The sequence below is a fragment of the Phyllostomus hastatus genome, unplaced genomic scaffold (genome assembly GCF_019186645.2).
Source record: "Phyllostomus hastatus isolate PE091 unplaced genomic scaffold, TTU_PhHast_1.1 phas_contig_495, whole genome shotgun sequence".
Classification (NCBI taxonomy): domain Eukaryota; kingdom Metazoa; phylum Chordata; class Mammalia; order Chiroptera; family Phyllostomidae; genus Phyllostomus; species Phyllostomus hastatus.
In genome coordinates this window covers 5,317,889-5,333,131 of record NW_025333895.1, presented here as the reverse complement: position 1 = coordinate 5,333,131, position 15,243 = coordinate 5,317,889, and the positions used below count along the sequence as shown (strand labels likewise).

Here is a 15,243-nt window from a genome sequence, read left to right as displayed (position 1 = left end):
CCGCGGAGCCGGCTCCTGGCCCGTGGGGCTCTTTCTCTGCCTGGAGACTCCCCTTTGTGCTCCGCAGAGATGCCCCATCAGGCCAGGGTCACGTGTGGGTGTGGGGACGGGAGAGCAGGGTGTCCTGTGCTGGCCCTCGGGGGGTGGGGGGACAGGATCCCTGTTGCACTCGTGTTTTTTGATTTAGAGGGTGGTGGCCGTGGGGACGGAGCAGAGAGCAGACCTGGGAGTCGGAAACCCGGTCCCCCTCCCTGCCCTTCCCGCCGTGTAGCGCTGGCCAGGAATCCATGTCCCTGAGACTTGGTCTTCTCATCTGCAAAATAGGCGCAACAGCACCGCCTGGCCCGCGGTGAGACGGTGGTAAGCCCACTGCTCTCCCGGCCCCCTGGGGGGCTGCAGCCCACGCCCCTCACTGTCATGCTGGGGAGCCTGCAGGGCCCCGAGGGACCCACCGGAAAGCACCCTCTGGCTTCACGATGGCCATGTTGCAGACGATGAGATGGGCGCACAGAGGCCAGAGCCACTGGCCAGAGCTCACAGCCAGGGAGCGATGGACTCAGGTCGGGTCTGTCCCTGAACCTCACCCATGACTTTCTGATGTGTGCTCGTCTTAGGGGCGGGAGGGCTAGTGGCAGGTGGTAGGGCTGATGGGAAAGCCACAGGCCCACGCAATCCCAGAGTCTGCAGGTAGGGCAGAGAGGTAGCCAGGCTGTGGCCCCTGCTGCTGCCTGGAACCAGGCCTGGGCTGGGCCACTGGGTCCTGGTCTTAAGGGCAGCTCTGAGCTGAGCGGACCAGCCCTCCCATCCTGGAGAGGACACACTGGCCCCGAGAGGGAAGTGGGCCTGGGTGGCCCTGGGTGCTGCAACAAGGCCTCCTCGGCACGGTGCAGACGCTGCCCTCTGGCCAGTGCCCGGGCACCCCCACCCTGGCTCCCTGGGGAGGGGTCAGATGCTGGCCTGGCTTCCAGGGCCACAGGTGGGGAGTGAACGGGGTAGTGCTGGGTCTTCAGAGCACTGGCCAGGGCCCGTGGGCCTCATCCAACCACATCCTCTGGCCCGGCCTGGCCGGCCTTCTCTGGTCCTGCAGAGGTTCGATGTGACCCCTGAGTCCAGCCTCAAGTGAAGGGCAGAATGCTTGGTGCGAGGGACATACATACACTCACTCTCACACACTCACGCCTGCAGGATGCCCCTCAGCTGGGCCGCTGACACACCACAGTCATACACACCCCCTCTCTAGCTTTGGGGTGCACTCACCTTGGGGTACAGGCACTGCCTGCTGAGAGGCAACCCCACGTGGCTCCAGCCGCCCATCTGTGGAGCCTCCCTGCGTCCTCCCTGCGTCCAGTGCCGGGAAGCAGCCCTCTGTCCCCACAGGGCTGCGGCTCAGCACTGACTGCAGCAGGGCCAGAATCGGCCCCTCTTTCTGGAAGACTCCACAGGCAGCTTCCCTTTGGCCTTCTCGTCTCTGTGCCTCGTTCACGCTGTTCCCTCCGCCTGTCTCCACTGCCCGCCATGTCCCAGTGCCAATGCCTGACCTGTCCGCCTGCTCCCGTTGGTGGCCCTCAGCCTCAGGGCACAGCACCAGGCTGTCCACGGCACAGGCCAGAGCCTGGCCCCTCCCTGATACCTCCTCGGCCTCCGTCACCCCACCCCCCATGCCATGACACGGAAACTCCTGTCCTCTGTTCCTCCCAAGTCACGTCCAAGGCCGGCCTCCCCTCCATCTCAGAGGCAACAGCCCTGAGCCAGGCTGCTTTCACTGTCCTGGGACCTTGGCACCCCTTCCCTGCATCCACTCCCATCCCCTACAGTCCTGAGTGAGCTTTGCACATCTGGGGTCCCCTCTCTCTGCTCCATAAACTCTTCCAAAGCTTCCAGCGGCCTCCAGGACAAGGGCGGCAGCCTCGTGGGCCACACTGATCCTCTCTCAGGCTCTCGGGTCTGTGCTGTAGGACCCATCCACATTGTCCCTGCCCCTCCGACAGTCACTCTCCCCTAGTTAGCTGTCCTGGTCCTCAGGCGCCCTCCCCAGGGAGCCCTCCTATAACCCCTTCAGATATCAGGTCCCCAGGACCAGCCTTCCCGGCCCCCTGCACCGTCCCCTCCCAGTCTGATGCCCACCCAGCATTATTTAATGCATTATTCATAATGGTTGGTGCAGCCTCTGCCCCCCAGCCCTCAGGACTGTGAACCCCATGTGGACACGACAGTGTCTGTCTTGTTTGTCGCTGTGCCCCCCCATCCTCCCTTAGGCCCCTCTCCCAGGTTGGTTTTCAGCCTGGCCCCACCCTAAGGCAGAAGAAAGGGGGCCCTAGGTCCCTCCTGCCCACCCCTCCAGGAACCAGTCCCTGCGGCGGCCATGAGGTGTTCAGAACAGCCTGCCTTGCCCTCCCCCAAGGCCCCCTAGTGGGCAAGGACAGGTCTGTGTGTTGCGGGTCGGCTGGACAGCACCCCGCAGCAGGGCTGTGGCTGCCTTGGGCCCCCTTTCCCCGGACTCTGCAAGCCCCAGTGCCTTGCAGAGCCCTGGGCTGGTGGTGCCCAGGCACGGGAGGCCCGGCGGCGGGCAGTCTGGGGTGGGTCCCGTGGGACAGTCCCACAAGACGTGCGGGGAGGGACTGAGGAGGGTGGCAGTGCCCCCCCTACCCAGTCCCCTCCCAGAGACCCCTGCCAGCTGCCTTCCTCCATTCCAGCCGGCCCTGCCTCTGCTTCCCCTCCGCTCCATTGTGAGTGGCCTGCCTCCATCCTCCCCTCCCTCCCCCTTCTCTCTCCTTATTCCCCTCCCCCCTCCTCTCCTCTTCCCCCACCCGCCCTCCGCTGCTCTCCTTTCCTCCCTTCTCTCCTCTCCTCTTTTCTCTGAGTCCTTCTCCCTCGCCTCCTTCCTTTCTTCTTCCTGGGTTAAAAATAATCAACTTTCTGGGAAGCAGCCGCTCCTGCTGAGCCTCCCTCCCCGCACTTGGGAGCCCCTGAGAATAGCTTTCTGCGGTTCTCAGCTCCAGCCCCTCCCCTCCCCTCCGCCCCCTCCCCTCGAGCTGACTAATAAGCCGGTCTCGGCGGCGGCGGCAGAGCCAGCTCGGCTGGAAAGGCATTAAACCGCTTCGTGTCCAGACTGCGGGACCGATGCGCAGCCTCTGCAGTTGGGCCCGGAGGGGCCCGCGGCCCCGGCAGCCCTGGCGGCTGCCAGGACCAACGCTCTGAGCCGCACGTGTCAGCCGCTCAATCAATATTGATGGCTGGATGAACTTTGCCCTCTGACCACCGAACTCACCGCTTACGCAGCTAACTCGGGGCTTGGTGGCAGCGAGGGGGCATCTGGGGAAGTGTCAGGCGCGCACACTGAAGGGATAAAGGAAAGACAAATGGGTCGCGGCCACGTGGAGCCCGTGCCTGGGCCAGGAAGCCTGCTAGGCCCCGACACCTTGCCCACCCCACCCCACCCCACCCCCGGGCCCATTGGGCACCGCCCGAGGAGGTCCGGGTCCTCTCTGTAACGGGTAGGCCAAGGGCAAGGAGGGACCCAAACTGTCCTAGGACCCAAGGACGTCCACCGGTGGTCTGGCCTTTAGTGATCATCGTCTCCCATCTTGCAAAACGGGAAACTGAGGCCCAGAGAAGGCAGGACGTCTCCAAGTTCCTGCGTTAGACCTTAAGAAGAGACCCTCAGGTCCCGCACAGGGGGTTCCGCGGGTGTAAGGTGGGAGGACATCAAGGTCAAAGGTGAGGGGTAGTTGGGGAGAGAAAGAACGCGAGCGCGGCTCTTCCCCCGCCGGCTCCGCCCACTCCGAACGGTCCATGCATTACCTCATCGCGGCGCGCGCCCATTGGCTGGTTCCTCCAGAGGCCGGCCCAATGCGGCGGAGCTGTTAACCCTTTCGGCCCTGCGGACTAAGCTGTGCTGTTTGCTACCACCTGTCTCCGCGGCCCCACGGGGCCCAAAGGAGACGGGGAAACGCAGCACAAGGGCAGGTCGTCGACCGGAGAGCCCAGTGGTCTGAGCACTGGCTCAATCAGCCTGGTTTGGGCCTGCCCCCCGCTAGCAGGATGTGTAACCTTGGGCAACAGGCCTCACCTCACTAAGCCTCCTTCCCTTGTTTTCTCAGCTGTAAAAAGAAGTGAATGATGCAACTCCTGCCCTCCCCAATCCCTTCCCCGAGCGTTTGCCAAGTGCCCGCGCACGTGGGCTGCCGCACCATATTGCCTCCTCGCTGCAAGAGGCGCAGCTATGATTACGGGTTTTCAGAAGAGGAGACTGGCTCAGACCTGCGAAGCCACACAGGTCACACAGGTCACACAGCAAGAAAGTCACAGAGCTGGGATTTAACTCCGAGTCCGTGAGCTTTCTGAGCCCGGACTCCTACCCAGGGCAAGATACTGCTTCTGCCGGGGGCTGCTGCTGGTCCCGTAGTGGGGCTAGGACCCGCGTCCCCTGCCAGTCACACCACCACACACCACTGTGACCAGATGACACCTGTGACAAGCAGGAGAGCCAGGGCCTCCGTGGAGGAAAGGTTTCCTGGAGGAGGAGGGGCTGCAGCTGGACATTCAAAGGGTGGGGGGAGCAGGAGGACTCTGTGACAGAGACAGAGGGACTGGGCAGGCACAGTGAGGGCGTGGGAGTGGGGTCAGGGAGCTCTGAAGGAGAGATCCCTGTGGGATCTCTTGCGGGCCAGCCTGCTGGTCAAGGGTCAGCCCCGCAAGGGAGTGGCTCCGGGGCTCTGGAAGGCTGCTCCCATGGGCAGCGCTTGGGGGCAGGACCCCAGGAGGAACCCTGTGACCTCAGGTCTCAGTATTTACAAGTTATAAACCAAACCAACACACTGCTAAATAAAATAGCTTCTGTCCTCTGACCTTGACAAAACACCTGCCCAAGGACAACTGCCCCCGGGAGGCTGGGTTTGTGTTTGGAAGCCTGGGTTCCAAGCAGGAAGCGGCAGCGTGGGAGAGGTGAGCCTGCCTGCGGCTTTCCCCTCGGGTGCTGTTTCACCCTCTTCCGTGAGAGGGTTTTGCGTGCCCAGGTGTGGACACTCCAGCCCGTGTGCATAAACTCCGTCCTCACTCCCTGCAAACCGCCGCATCTTGGCCACACCTAGGGCTTGAGGGTACCCAATCAAATGAGAGCTCAGACCACCCTCAGGAGGAAGAACCCAGGAAATGGATTAGGCAGGGGATTGCAGGGTTCTAGGTGGGCAGATCACGGACCTAGCTGGGCACATCCCCTTAGACACAGGATTCCTGGTCTCACGTGGAACAACACCGTGAGAGAAGGGCCAGAGTTGTGCCGTCAAAAGCCTGGAACTCCACCCAAGGGTGCTGCTGAGGTGCCTGGGCACTGCCGCAGCGGGGCGGGGGGCGGGGGGTGGTTGCTCAAGCTGGAGGCGAGATTTCCGGTCCTTCTTGAACCTGCTCCGGACCATCACCTCCGGCCCTGTACTCTAACCCTGGCCAGATCCTAGGTGCCATCCTGAAGTCCTCCCCAACCCCCAGCCCAGTGCTCACCAAGACCTGAGGAGCATCCCATCCGAAGACGTCGGCCCCCTTCCCCTCTGCCCACTGCCCTTGCCGCTCTCCAGACTGGCGGCGGGATCCCGCTCTGTGCCCACCTCCCTGGCCAGTTTGCCCTCCACGTTGGCCAGACAGATCTCCCCCAAATGCAAGCCAGACTGCCTCTTTCCCCCTCTGCGCGTCTCTGGCTCTCCGGGCTCTCGATGCAGCCTTCCCAAGCTCCAGATGTCCGGCTCCCCTCAGCCTCCCCTCCCTCCCATCACCTTTGGTTCTGAGCTCCAACCTTCTGCATCTTCTCTCCAGTCTGGATATCTGTGTGTCCTTCCTGCTGCAGCCTCTGCATGCGTGCTCTCCCCTCTGCTAGAAAGGTGCTTCCTGTTCTTCATCTCACCAGTCCTGGCCTCAGCGCCCCCTCCCCAGGGGACCCTTAATCCTCCCTGAACCCCTGGACCAGCAGAAACTGCATGCAATGAACTGATTGGCTCTGGAGTTGTCTGTTTCGGGTGTGTTTCCCGCCTGGACTGTGGGCACCCAGAGGGCAGGCTCGCTTAGTTTTGCTTGCTGCTCCCTCTTCAGTGCTGGCGGAGTGCCAGGCCAGAGTAGGGGACAATGAGGCTTCGTTGGACAGATGGGTCTGCACTGGACTAGCGATCAGGAGGCAGAACAACGGCGGTTAGTATCTATTGCCAGCTCACTGCGTGCAGGGCCCTCTTTCTAAAGGCAGCATGTGTGGTCACTCCCTTCTTTCTCGCAGTCACCTCTGAAATAGGAACTGTTATTCTGTCCTTCCTGCAGAATGAGGACCCTGAGGCACAGGAGGGTGCAGAGACTTAGGCTCACAGCTGGCAAGCGACAGACAAGATTTGCACCCAGGCTGTTCCGAACACCACGACAGTGGGGGGGGCAAGGCTGGAGGCAGTGAGCCCAGAGGAGGGGCGCTACTGCGGCCCTGATGTGTGGTGGATGGCCTCCTGTGTGAATGTGCAAGTGCACCGTACAGGCGGGACACACAAAATGTGTACGTCGAACGGTCAGCGTGACGCACAAGGCGTAGGTGTGTCTGCGGTCTGTGGGATGTGGAGTCCGTGAGTGTGCGTGTGTGTGTGCATGCGCCTCTGTGTTGGTGACCCCTGCAGTGGGGTGCATCTCTGCCTGTGTGTGGTGTGATCCGTGTCATGTGGGCGGGTGGATGTTGGTATGTGTGTGCATGTTGCGGGGTGGTGGTAACTGGGGCACCCCTCAGGGGAAGAGCTAAGGAGGGGGCGTTAACTAGGAAAACGGGAGAGGACAGAGAGTGCCGTGGCCAGAAGGGAGCAGGGAATGGCCCTTGCAAAGGCCTGGAGGCAGGAAGAGGCAGCCCGCAGCACTAGGGGGCTTGAAAGAGTTCCAGGAAGCTTGGGGGGTGGGGAGGGAGAGGCAGGGATGTGGGGGCGGCAGGGCAGGCCTTCCTCTGTTCGCTGGAGGGGGAGGGCAGAGGAGCAGAGACAGGCTGAGCCTCAGTGACCACGTGGGAGGGGCGGTGCTGGACCGAGGGCAGATGCTGGGTGGAGCGCCTGGCTGGGAGCCTTTTCGGGGGCTCCTGACCTGAGCCCGGTCTCGGCTCAGCCCCTGAGAGCAGCAGCTGAAAGGTTCCTCGTTTCCCATCTATAATTTGGGTCACGAGATTACGTGCTAAAGGCCCCCAAAGAGGCCAAGGGCTGCAGATGTTTTTGGCGCATTCTCTCTGGGCCGCTCTGGCGAAGGCCTGGGCGGGCATTTGGTAACAAGTTTTCCCAGCAGCCCAAGAGGCCAGAAAGGCTCTGCAGATGGCAAGCCCTGGCACAGCCCTCGGCTGGCAGCGCACCGGCCTGGGGGCACAGGTGAGGTGGCAGCGGGGGTCAGGATGTGAACCCAGGGGACGGGGCTCCAGTGTGGTAACAGTTCCCCCATGGTCTTCACACTGCAACTTGTCTTTTCTCATCGGATCCTCTGTGCTCATGGATTCCACGTGGTGGTTATACGGGGTTATCCGTCCTGCTTTAGGGATGGCGAAAGTGGGCCAGGGACCCAAGGCCTGCCCAGGACTCACTCCAGGCGGTCCTGCTCTGGCACACTCCACGGGACAGGCCGAGAAGGGCAGTGGGTGTTCTCAGCGTGTGCCCCCTAACGGTGTCCTGGCGCAGCGGTGACCGTGTGTGATACCCAGAAAGAACTTGGAACCGGGGGCCCAGCTCCACCACCCACCTGCTGTGTGACCTTGGGCAAGTCCCTTCCCATCTCTGGGCCTGGGTTCACGCAGCTGTGCAATCCACTTACTGAGTCTGGGAAGGTTTGTTCTGCCGAGGGGCAAATGAGGAAACTGAAGTTTAGAGGGGTTAAAGGATTTGCTCAAGGTCAAGCAATCCGCATCAGGCGACTTCGGATGTTAATAGGGAACCCCAGGGTGCGCCCTTCACCGCGGCCTCCTCCCCAGCCCCCAGGAGCGGCGCCCTGCCCCCCAGCGGCCCCGCAGCGCCTGGCTGATGCGCCTCACGCGGTTCCTGGCCCCGCCAGCTTGACGTCAGGCCGGGCCAGCGGGGCCTCGCTCTGCACAAACAGACGGAGCGGGCGGGCCGGGCCGGGGGCGGCGATGACTCAGGGCCCCGAGACGGGCCGGGAAGCGGAAAGTTTTGTGCAGATGACATCACCACCGGGCCGCGAGGGCCGGAGGGGGCCGGCTCCGGGAAACGGCGGCCTGGCCTGGCGGGCTGCCCGGCTTGGGGCAGTGAACGGAGGGGCGGCCGCGGGGCGGGGGGCGGGGGCCGGAACGCCGGACGCCACCCTTGGCCACGCGGAAAAATACCCCCGCCGGCCCCCTGCCCCAAGTCCCGGCCCAGGAGCCCCATCCGCGTTCGCAGTGAGGAGCGGGCTCCACCCGCCTGCGAGGACGCTGAGCTCCCCAGCGCTCCGGAGGCGCCGCATCCATCCTGCTGCGTCCCTGCATTTTAATTACCGCCACATTAATATTCATGAGCCGGGACTCGAGGGGACCGCGGGCTGTCATTTCCCTCGCCCGCGCACTCCCCCCCACCTTTTCCCGGGCTGAGTCGTGGATTTTTTTTTTTTCCCTCCTGCTCCCAACCCCGCCCTCGCCAATGGTCGTTGGTGCGCAGCAGATCTGGGGTGCAGGAGTGTGAGTGTGTGTGGGTGCCGTGCGTGAGCAAGGGCGAAGGCACAGTAGACTGGGCCCAGAGTGGGGAGCTGAGTGTGAGTGTGGCATGTGCCTGTGTGCACATGTGTGTGTGCCCGTGTGTCTCTAGGCAACTCCAGGAACTGGGTGCGGGTCTGGCCGAGGCAGCTGTGTGGCGCGCAGGTAGCCTGGGCCTGGGAAAGGGTCAAGGCTGTCCCCCTAGCAGGACCTGCTGGTACACATGGAAACAGGCTGGAGAGAGGCTGGGCCTGGCTCAGTCACCCATGAGTCAGTGGCACCCATAAGTCAGTGGCGCAGTGGTATTCAAGCCCAGGGCCTGGCTGACCCGCTCTCTCCCCCTCCGTGGTCTCCGTGCTGCTGTTTATGACAACGGTAGACAGAATTTCCTGAGCTGGCACCTTAGATGGACCTGCTCAGCAAACCTGTGCAGGAGGGGGTGCTACCAGTCCCCCTTGCAAGTGGGGAAACAGGCAACTGGTCCAGTTAGTGAGGGGTGGAGCTGGAGCCCAGAAATATCTGAGTCCAGAGTCCCTGCCTTTAACAACTGCACCATGCTTCCCCTGTGGAGTTGTGTGGGGGTCCCCACTGGGGTGACCTGGGGGTGCCCGGAAGTCCCTCAGGGCCCCAGGCAATCCCACGCCCTGTGGTCACTGGGGGGTGGGGTTTCACCAGCAACAGCTTCCTTTCCAAACAGAGCCTGTTTACTGAGGCCCTTGGCTCCCCCCCCAAATCCTGCCCTCAGCCACCTGCACATCCGGGAGTCCTTGGGAGGCGGGAGGTGTTGCTTCAAAAAGAAGACAGGCAGACTTAAGGCTCCTGCTCCTCCCCCCTGGGTGGGGGCCAGGCAATCTCTCATTCATTCGTTTGTCCACCCAGCGCATGCTTGCGGGCCTGCTACGCGTCAGTCACTGCTCTTGGTGCTGGGGGTTCTCGGAGTTTATGAGGAGCCCACGCCAATCTGTTCCCAATTCCAGTCATCTCCACCCGGAGTTCCAAAATCTCTCTGTGCGCATGTTCACTAGGGGTGGGGGTCAAGAGGCACCTGTGCACAAAGGACAGCTTGCCACCCCTAGACTGGCCACAGCAGCCCGGGGTGTGTAGGCGCTGGGGATGGGGCGGGGCAGAAAAGCCCGGTGTCCTCTTTGGGCTGGTGGAGAACCAGCCACGCTGGGCTCAGCAGCCTGGGTCTTTGCTTCCGTCTCCTTCGGGAACCTGTCCTCCTCCGGCCTCTAAACCAGCTAATCCCAGGCGCTGGTCAGTGCATCTTTCCCTGGCCCCCCTCCCTCTCACGTCCGTCCTGCCCCAGGCCTGCCCGGAACTAGCTGACTGTGCCCTCCTCTCAGCCCTTGTGGGTTGGGCTGGAACTCACGTCCTAGCCATGCCTTCCCGCTCCCCCCTCCAGCCTTTTCTCCCCTCCCAGGGCAGCTCCCATTGGAGAGGAAGGAATAATGGTTTCACTGGGCTTCACGGGTAGAGTAGGAGTTGGCCGTGTGGACTGGTGGGGAGAAGGGAGGAGAGGCAGCCAGGCAGAGGGGATGGCTCAGAGGGGCGCCTGCAGCCCCTCTTCCAGAAACCAGAGGCATGACGTCAGGGACAATGGCAGACTGATTTTCTCCTGCAGAGCCTGAGGCTTGTTCAGCCTCTTTGTAGGGACTCTCAGCTGTGTCTACTCTGGTGCAAACCCCACCACTCTCTCGGGGGGAAGAGCCTGGGCAGGCCACTGCGTCCGGCTCCCCGTCTGTCAAATGTGGAAGGAAGCACTTTTTTTTTGTTTTTTTTGCTGTATTATATTCAGATTAAGAGACACTCTCCACAGGCACCTAGCGCAGTGCCCGGTGCTCCTACGCAGAACCACAGTCTGTCCCAAGGACACAGAGAGGCTCCTGGGAGAACTGCGTCCAGACAGTGACGAGCCCAGGATGGGATTTAAAAAGCGGCCTGTGTCGCACAGCCTCGCCAATGGGGAGGTGCGTGGGGGGAACGGGCACCTGGGAGGGGTAGGGCCGGGCTGAAGCCAACAGCCGTCGGAAGTGACTAGGGCTCTAGCTAAGAGCAGGGTCTCCAGGAGCCCGCCCACCGTCCCCCTGACTGGGAGATCCCGGCCGCTCCAACAGCCAGCGGGAGAGCCAGGGCTCAGAGAGCCCGGCCCAGCAATCCTGGCGCCTCCCCGCCCCAGCCAGCCACAGCGCTCTGCCTTCCAGCTCCCCGCTCTCCTCGGAGCATTCCCTCTGTTTTTCTTTTTTTAAAGTGTACAAGGCAAAAAAAAAAAATTTTTTTTGAAAGGAAGCACTGTGAAAGTTTACACACTGCGTTCTGACCCCGTCCTTCCCACTTTGTGTGTGCGTGTTTTCAGGACATTTCTCTGCCTACAGAACTGTCTTTCTAAACCCCCCATAGGAGGGCGTCCACCTCTGCTCTGAGACCTCCCATGGCTCCCCACTGCCACAGAGCAGAGGTAGCTTCCCAAGGCCTTGCCAGCCCAGCTCCAGCCTCAGCAAGACGGGTCCCCCTCACCCCCGAGCCACGCCTGGAGCACGTTAGGTCCTCCCATGCCCACCACGGTTCTGTCTGGGCCGTGCGGGCCTCCAGGAACAGCCTCGTGCCCGCCGCCAAAATTCCTCTTCATTGCTCAAGCCCAGCCTTCCCTGCTCCCTGTCTCCCAGCTCCTCTCCAGGGCCCTCCTCTCCGGTGCCCCCACGTCCTGTGCTAGGCTTTACGGTGGTCTAACTGTCACGAGGGTCTCCTGGAGTTGCATGTTCTCACGCAATAAGGAGCTTCTCGAAGGCCTGGCCCCGTGTCCCTATCTTTGTTGCCACCGACCTTGACGTCTTTCATATAGTAGGCGTGGCTCAGCTGGTTGGAGCATCATCCGGTCCACACACCAAAGTGTCCTGCGTTTAATTCCGGGTCAGGGCACTGGGGGGTTTGGTCCCTGGGCTGGCTCCTGTGCGAGCCGACCATGTTCCTCGCTCACACTGATCTCTCTCTCTCTCTCTCTCTCTCTTTTCTCTCCAACCCCCTCTCTTTCTCTCCCTCTCTCTAAAAAAAGCAATACAAAAATGTCCATGGTGAGGATTTTTTTAAAAAATTCAACTTTCTTTTTCTTTAGGGATTCAGGCTCTAAGCCGGCAGATCAGGGTTCGAATCTTGACTTTCTCCTTTTCCAGCTCCGTGTCCTTAAAACAGTGCATCGACCTCTCTGAGCCTCAGTTGCTTCATCTGGAAAATGAAGTTAACGATAAAACCTCCCTGGAAGCCCCGACCGGTGTGGCCATGCTGGCTGGGCGCTGTCCCGAAGAGGCTCAGCCCCCGGTCAGGGCACACGACTGGGTTGCTGGCTCAGTCCCCTTGGGGCACAGACGGGACCGAACCATGTGCCTCTCTCACATCGATGTTTCTCTCTCTCTCTTCCCCTCCGCCTCTCTAAACATAAAAAATAAATAAATAAATAAATAAATAAATAAATACATGTTTAAAATTAAAAGAGGAAAACAAAAACTCCCTCCGTGAGTAATGTTGAGATAAGCGTATGTCGAACACCCGCAGCCTGAAGCCGAGGGCAGCTGATACGTCCTACGTACTCCCTAGTGTTACTGTTTCGTGTTTCCAGCCTCACACTTGGCCAAGGTCACCTGTCCAGTCTGGGGCAGTGCTGGGACTCGGTCCCCATCTCCTCCCACCCCGGTGCTCCTCACTCCCCTCTGCCGAGTGCGGGTCCCAGGCCCATTTTGCAGGAAGACCAAAGCGAGAGTCACCCTGTCTGCCGTGTCCCCAGGTGGGCTCTCCAGGCCACTTAGGAAAGGGACCCCACAGCTCTGGTGCACCCCACCGTGTTAACTGGGGCCTCTGCTCCTCTGGTGGCCAGGGAATCAGCTCAGTGGGGCCCTACGAGACCTTGTGACCCCCGTAACTGTGACAGTCACTAAATCAAGCAGCCCCCACTTTCGGGTGCAAGGAGAGGTCCTAAGAGCTCACAGCAACCACAATCCCGTCTTCCGGGGGCGCTCGCTCAGACTCCTGGGGTGCAGGGCTTGCTCCAGGGTGGCACAGCCAGCAGCACCTGGGCCACAGCCCTCCGCTCACCACCAGGGACACGGGCTGTGCCTGTGCGGGAGCAGCGTTGGGACTGGAGCTGGAGGCTGGGCGCTCCCCAAGGCTCCGGGGGGCCCCCCCACATCTGGCAGTGCCTCCCCCGGCCCTGGCCTCACAGCGCCTGCCCGACTTCATCTCTGAGCCGCGCCCAGGCCCTTCCCAGCTCTGCCAGGGAGCCTGGAAATTTCTGCTCAGCAGCTTCTCTGGGGCGATTTCAACACGGCTCAGCGGGGGAGGGGGAGGAGGAGCCAGGCTGCTCAGCGCTCTGCTCAGGGGGGAACCGGGAGGGGGCTCCGCTAAGCTTCCCTGGGCCCCTCAGAAATAATAACAACAGACAACCAGCTCGCCACCAGTGCCACGTATGGAGAGCTGTGTGTGCCGGGCCCCATGCTCAGTCAGGACTAGCATGGCCTCACGGAACCTTCCAGAACCCAGGTGAGGCTGGCACTGTTGCTCAGCCACCCCGCAGCTGAGTGAGAGAGGCTCAGAGTGGTGAAGGCAGCCAGCCCAGGCCACACAGTCAGGAACCGGCCTCACACTGGGGAGCACAGTAGATGCAGGGCAGTGACGGGCTGGGAGCAGGCACCACTGCAGGGTTCCGGGTGGGGGGACTGGGGTGGGGGAAGCGCTGGGGGCCCCTAAAGGAGACGGAGGCACTCAGAAGTCAACCATAGCCTGACCAGAAATCCTGCAGTCCAGGGGAAGGCATGTTTAGACCCGGGGTCTCTGTTAGCATCTAGAAGTGTCCTCCTGGGGTACGCTGAGTCCCCCTGGAGACCTCATGGGGCCTGGAAACTTCTCTCTACTACTGGTCCTGGTAAGCCAACAATTCCAGACACCTCCCACCCCACCGGCTCTGGGGCTGGGCTTGTCTGGCACCGCGCGGTCAGACGGACAGGCATGCCGGCCGCCCTCCTGAGGCTGCTGGCAAGGGGCCCGGGTCAAACTCAGCAGTGGCTAAGGTGCCCCCGCTGTGTGCCTGGCTCTGAGCTCCCAGGGCTGTCACGGCCCCCCGAAGGAACGCCTGCGGGACGGGGCAGGACGGGGCGCATGGAGAGTCTTAGGCAAATACATGGGGGGTGGGGGGCGGTCTGACACGACCCTGGGCTCAGGTCCCCACCTGTTAAACGGGCAGCGCGAACCTTATCCTCCAGGGCAGGTGAGGATGCAGTGAGCACCTGGGGAACGGCGCAGGGGGACAAGGGGGGCCACCCCAGGCCTGGATCCCCGCTCCTCGGTGCCCCCCCCACACCCCCAGCGCTGCTCCCCCGCCCTGAGCCCGGCTGCCCGCCGAGGGCGATGCGTGCAGGGCGCGGCGGCGGCGGCGCAGGCCCAGGCGCCCAGTTCAGCGGAAAGGAATGTCTTGCTCGGCGGGGGGAGGCAGCGAGGCCCGAAGCCGAGTACACCCCGTCGCCCTCCCCGGGCCTCATTTATTGCGGCTCTAAAGCCTGCTCGTTCCGCCAGCCCGGCCGCTCGCCGGGTCCGAGGCCTGACTCACCCCCCCCGCCCCCCGCCCCCCCCGCCGCCGCCGCCTCCCGCCGCCGCCTCCCGCCTCCCGCCTCCTCCCGTCCGCCACCGTCAGATCCTCTCCAACGTTCGCCCAAAGTTGGGGAGAGTCTCCAAAGGGGGTACCCGCGCCCCTGCCCGCGGATGCCCCTGGCCCAGTCCCCACGCCGCCGCGGAGCGCCCTCCCCACCCGTCCTCTCCCCTCCCCGCGCCGCCCGCCCGCTCCCTCCCTCCCTCTCCCTCTCCCTCCCCCCTCCATAACTCAAAAGCTTGTCAAGCTGGTTCCAGACTCCTGGCGCCGGGCTCCGCTCCAGGAAAGAAAAAAAGGAAAAAGAAAAAGGGAAAAAGCCGGCGCGAGGGAGCGAGAGGGCGAGAGAAAGGCCCACGGAACGAAACTGTGCGCCACTGGCGCGCACAGCACAGTGGTCCCCGTCCCCCACCCTGCTCCCCCGAACCCTACGGGGAAGCCCCGCACCCTGGGGGGGCAGAGGGTGCGCACAGCACAGATCCATTATTTATGGTCGAATCAATTATTCAGCGGCCCGGGGAAGAGGCGGGGGCGGGAAAGCCTGGGGAGGGGAAGGCGGCTGCCGAGACCACCCGGCCCGAGGTCGCCGCTCTCCCGCAGGGCCCCGGGGGTCGGGGGTCGGGAGGCGGCTCCACGCCAGGAGTCCTGTTGTGAGAAAGCTGCCTCGGGGTGGGCTCCGGGAGGAGCGCGGGGGAACCTACGGAAGCAGGAGAGACCGCTCAGAAATCTAATTAGACGAGGGTGGGGGTGGGGTGGGGGGTTAGGAGACCGTGTTGGAGAGCGCTAGCTGGACGCGGGCGGGCGTGGGAAGAGCCTGGCCTGTGAATTCTTTCCTTCCTTACTTCATTCATTTCCATGTTTATAGCCACTGCGCCCTCGGCAGCTGGGCGGTGGTAGGGGAGAGCTAAGAGCCGGTAAGTGCCCTTGGAGCTGGGTCCCAGTCCTG

At 62.6% G+C, this 15,243-nt stretch overlaps 1 long non-coding RNA gene across 1 annotated transcript in view; it reads left to right on the top strand.

The window, feature by feature from the left end:
* The window catches only part of LOC123823519, a 51,150-nt gene extending 39,066 nt beyond the window's left edge, over positions 1-12,084 (top strand). The window contains exon 3 of the long non-coding RNA XR_006786541.1: positions 11,839-12,084. This is a non-coding gene — a long non-coding RNA (uncharacterized LOC123823519). The remainder of the gene's footprint in view (positions 1-11,838) is intronic.
* The last annotated feature ends 3,159 nt before the right edge of the window (positions 12,085-15,243 follow it).